The sequence below is a fragment of the Lolium perenne genome, chromosome 2, assembly GCF_019359855.2.
Source record: "Lolium perenne isolate Kyuss_39 chromosome 2, Kyuss_2.0, whole genome shotgun sequence".
Lineage (NCBI taxonomy): Eukaryota > Viridiplantae > Streptophyta > Magnoliopsida > Poales > Poaceae > Lolium > Lolium perenne.
Genome location: NC_067245.2, coordinates 269,850,203 through 269,855,469, shown reverse-complemented (window position 1 = coordinate 269,855,469; position 5,267 = coordinate 269,850,203). Strand labels below are relative to the sequence as shown.

At 48.4% G+C, this 5,267-nt stretch overlaps 1 long non-coding RNA gene across 2 annotated transcripts; it reads right to left on the bottom strand.

The window, feature by feature from the left end:
• Positions 1-713: 713 nt before the first annotated feature.
• Positions 714-4,858, bottom strand: LOC127335933 (uncharacterized). Of its 2 annotated transcripts, XR_007873077.2 has the most exons (3): positions 3,792-4,819; positions 3,358-3,695; positions 714-2,553 (listed from the first exon to the last, which is right to left on the bottom strand). It is a non-coding gene; the product is annotated as an uncharacterized lncRNA (long non-coding RNA). The 2 variants fall into 2 exon arrangements; XR_007873076.1 differs by lacking the exon at positions 714-2,553 and having other exon boundaries at positions 2,989-3,695; positions 3,792-4,858.
• Positions 4,859-5,267: the final 409 nt, after the last annotated feature.

The following is a 5,267-nucleotide window of genomic DNA, read 5'->3' as shown; positions in this document are numbered from 1 at the left end:
TCCAAGAAAAGAAAGTTTTTTGTACATAGAGGATGACATACGGGTCCCAAGGCGGCAGGGGAACAAAAGAAAAAGGAAATAGCCAAAAATCGTAGGGTGAAAAAAATCCAAGAAAAAAGAAACTTTTAGAGTTCATAGTTCATAGAGGATGACATGCGGGTCCCATGAGGCAAGCAGCGTCCTCAACGTTTCCAAGGCGGCACACAGGACCAAAAGAAAAAGGATGTACCCTGCTGGGCCTTTTGATCAAAAAATAATCCAAGATAAGGAAGATATAAATTGGGGCTGCCTGCCATCTGGGCCTTCTAACCTCAACGGACGTCTTTTGACTCATACAATTTCAGCCCACTCCAAAACAAGAAAGTCCTATGCTTCGCAAAAACAAAACAAAAACAAGGAGATTCATATTAGTTCGTTTATGTAAAAATAAAGATTTAATTTATCCGTTTGCAATAGCTCAGAGCGAAATACACTTTTTATTGTCTGCAAAATAATCAAGATATCACATGTTTCTTGTACGGGGAGGCTGACATCGGGACCCATGAGCCAGCAGCGTCGTCAAAGTTTTAAAGGCGGCAGGGAATCGAAAGAAAAAATAAAACACAAATCACTTGGTAAAAAATCGAAGAAAAGAAACATTTATCGTTCTGAGAGGATGACATGCGGGACCCATGTGGCAGCAGCATCCTCAACGTTTCCAAGGCAGCACGGGATCCAAAAAAAAGGCAAAATAGCCAGAAATTAGGGGTCAAAATAACTCCAAGAAAAGAAAGGTTTATCGTCCATAGAGGCTGACATGTGGGACCCATTAGCGAGCAGATTCTTTGTGGGGCCCCGGACTAGCTGTCCGAAACACCCGTTATGCATACACATTCACGATCCCATGATCAGTGTGTCGTGAAAGCATAACTGAACTGGTATCAAATACATCATCCATTACAGTACCGAATGAAAAGATTACAACAGGTCACATGACCAATACTTACATAGGAGCCATAATGGCAGGAGATCATCAACCACACAACGGAAATACTTCAGACGAAAGCGTTCGCATGGCCCAAGTCATGCCATAACCCTACAGGCAACTGACTGGGAAGACGGTCCTAGCTTGCATAGACGTCGTTTACTCCTTCTTCATCTGTAGAACTCCACCAAGTCTGGCCAAGTAAATAGCCAGGGACAAAGCCATGAGTACATTATGAATTGTACTCGCAAACCACCTTAGAGAGGAATAAAGGATATGCAATTTGGCAGTAGCAAGGATCAGGCACTATTCTAGGGTTACAAGGAGCGAGAGATAATTTCTCTCGAGAGTATGACATCTCTATATCTTTGTTGAAAACCTTTTTGAAAACAAGTTTCGTTTGAAGACTAATAGGTAAGGGTGACCCAACTTAATTTCAGCCATCTCATATGGCCATTTCCTTTCCAACTTTCCACCGTACCTCCCAGGTACATTTTCCACCAGTCCCACTGGCATCACTTTCCCAAAACAATATTTGAGAAAAACACTTTTGTAAACCAAAACTCTTTAGTGCTAAGCAGCTGCCTTCCCAACCGTCCATAACCGCGGACACGGCTATTCGAATAGTTTTCACTCTGCAGAGGTTGTACACTTTCCCCACAAGATCCGGTAAATCCGCCGGGATCATCCCTGGTTCACCAAGCGTCAAAACGCGAGGCTCGGATAACCGATCGTAGTTTTTCGCTTGCTCGCCTTAGCCTAAGACATGCCGAATGAGTTGTACCTCCCAACACCAGAGTCCGGGATGCCGTTTACCCAGGAGTTGCAAAGTCCCCGACAGCCAACCCTCCGGAATGCCATCCAACCACTTCGGCATCTTTCAATGGGAGCTCATAAGTTGTACCCCGCGTACCTGAAAAGGCAAATGGGTTGCGTCCCTTCTCATGGGAAGAACCCCGGTCGAAGCGTCCATGGTCGGACTGCCACTACACTTGCAGGACTCAAACTACGGCGAGACAAACTACTACGCTACGCCCCGTGCCCACTTTGGGGTAATGTGGTTGCACTGTCTTTTAGTCCGGGTGAGTACTTAGGCGCTAAAGTTTTCGCAAACATTTTCATTCCTCCATTTGCCTCCAGCAAATCTTCTTTTCATAAACCTTTTTCCTTTCATAAACTCACACTTGGGCAGGTCTACCCCATTCCAAGGTCTTTGAAAAACTTCTTTTCTTGAAAACAATTTCACAACCATTTTTCGAGGGCTCCAAACCTATAGTCCAACTTTTCTTGAAAACTGGCGACAAGGATGACAAGGTGGTAAGCACCATATCACTAATACGGGTTCGATCAGTAGGTACCAACGAGGGCTGCACCCTAAGGGTGGAATAATAAAACTCCGGGTGACAATAACCACCCACATAAATAAATAAAATCATGCACTTTGTAAAACATGTAGTAATGCAAGAGCAAGATATATAGGATCAGAGATGCATCAAGAGGTGGCTTGCCTTGATTAGCAAAGTGTCCCTAGCCTTCTTCCTCAAATGCTCCAAATTTACCTCCTCCTTTGTTTCCGGCGGCGTTCGAATCTAGCGTCGTAAAATAAAAAGAAATGCATACATAAACAACCACAAACCGATGTCACCACAACACACCAAGAAATAAAACATGGCACTAGTTCCAAAGAGTTGGTTTTAGTTCAAAAATATCTTTGCAATTAGTTTCACAACATTTAAATTTTAAAACACAAGTTATAGATTTTTGAACAAAAACTAAGCATGAATTCTAATTAACTATACATGATCAAACAACAAGCAAACAAGGATTCCATAGCTAGGTACTTTTAATACAAATCTAATGAACTTTTTTTTTTACAAAAAAAAAGAGTTTCTATTAATTTTATAACATACTTTGAAATTAAACTACATATAGATCGTAAATAAATTATCATTTAATCCAGAAAAATCCCATGGGTATGGGACTAGTGGCATTTGGAAACTGTTTTAATTTGTGATCTGTTGCAATTGGAAGCACTAGATTTGCATTTATTTTTTTGGGAGATATTGACTATACAAGTTCTCTGATTGTTCCAAAGTATTAAAAGAATTTCCTAATTTTTTTTTTTAACTGACTGAGACTTGGCCGGCCTATCTGCTGTCCCGTGGGAAGTGGAGAAACTATTAAACTCTGAATCCAGGCCCTACTTGTTAGCCTCACAACAAATGCTAAATGGTAAGCTGCACTTGGATCTTGATCTAACAGCTAGCATAAAACCACTACTAACAAGGGAAGTTGGCCGCTTTAATAGTCGTGCAAACAGGCTACGTGCATGCATCGACTTGTGATTTTGCCTGCTAGATGAAAACGTCGACCATGGTGAGTCGGGAGCTCACCAGGGACGGCTGTAGCTCGACGAGGACTGCCACAGGATGGCGAGGAGGAGTAGGGTGGCCCAGCGAAGCATCTTGGTCGTGTTGGAGAGGTCGACGCAGACGGGAGCGTGCGTGCCGCCGGGACAGACCGGAACGGACGAAGCGGACGACAGTGACGCGGGTGCTCCCCGTGCGGGCGGTTTGGGATCGACGGAGAGGTGGTGCTGACGTGGTAATGGGTCGTTGCAGTGCATAAGCTCCTCCAGCTCGACCATGTGCTCCTCATGGCGACGGCACAGACAGGTTCTTCTTCAACGTCTGGCTCGGATAGTTCTCGTCGGTGGCAGCTGCAGGGGGTCCTGGGTATCGAGGAGAGGTGCATTAGAACGAGAAGAGGAAGGGGAACTCGACAGAGGGCAGAGAAAAGGTTGGGGAGTGTCGGTGTCGAGCACAACCTTGCGCGCCACCTCGCGGTGACCACGAGTGCAGGGCTTGCTCTCTGCAGCGAGGAAACGAACAATACGGCGCCGCAGCGCTACTCGGAGCGAGGGGCTCGGAGACATGGACAGCGACCTGGTAAGGAAAACGGGCTCAAGGTGGCTCTCCCCAGCGCCACGAACGCGTCCGCGGAGCTCCAGGTCAACAACACGGTCGAGGGCCACCGCGGCAAGGCACGGGCAGAACTCCGACGACGGCGACCATCAAGTGGTACCTGAGAAAAAGGAAAGGGGCGGGTTAAGTCTAGGAGAGGCTGCAGCGTCGAGAGGAACAGAGAGGAGGGCTGGTGAGGGCCAGCAGTCGCGGGCGTAACGAGCGACGTCCGCTCAGACGAGCGACGGCTCGGTCTTCTTCTCCGGCGAGGGAGGAAACGGAGCAGGCTCTTCCTTCTGCTCCCAGGGAGATGAAGAGAGGCGTGAAGAGGGGAAGTGTGAGGTGGAGAGGGACAGGGATGCGCTGGGGTTACTTAAAAAGGGAGGGATGAGAGCACGGGGTGACCATCGGAAACGGAAACGCTGGTGTACCGACGGCGGTGTGCACCACGTTCACGGCGACGTTCTCGGGCGTGGATTGGACAAATGGGCGGCGGAAAAAGGTGAGGCGTGACGTGGCGGGTGTCTTGCAAGCGAAGGAAGGGAGAGGCGCGTGCTGGACAGGTCACAGCGAGGTGTGTATCGAAACTGAGCGTAGGTGTTCGACAGATGAGGGGTGACAGAGGAGAGGGCTAGGTAGGGTTCTAGGCAGCGTAATAAAGTGAGGACACGATGCCTCAACGCAGAGTAACACTGGAAAAGGCGCGGGAGGCGTGGATTCTCGGGAACGAAATGGCATGTCACGGTCGTGGTGACCACGAGGCTGTCGAGCACGGCCGAGTCGGCGTGGAGGCAGGGATGATCTCGGGAGTGTGCGGGTTGCAGATGGAGGAGGCATAGGAGCCTACTGGCGCAGCCTATGATGCAGGAAGGGTCACGTCGCTGTTGTCCTCTATTTGGTGTCCGCTTGGGAGAGAGACAAGAGATGAAGGGAGGTGGTGTCAATGGCCAGCTAATGAGCGATGGAGGTGGTGCTGGAGCATGCACAGACGCTTGAAGGGGAGTGCTAGGTGACAACGCTGCAGGAGGGAGAGGAAAAATAAGGAGGGAATGAACCACTAAAGAAGTAGGGTATCGGTCTCCTTTCCTTCTCTCTCTTTAGCATGGCAGCCAGGAGATGACACTGTAGCGCCGCAGTCCTGCACTGTAGCACTGTGCAGCTCGACCAAAGTAGAGAGGGATGGGTGCAGGAGGGGTCGGTGTGTGCATGTGGTGATGATCCCAATAACATAGCATGAGGGGTAGAGGGTTAGAGGGAGATGGTGCAAAGATGAGTTGAAAAGGTATGGCCGGCCTCCTCCCATGCCCACGTTTGGAGCAAGAGCTAATACCACCAGGCAG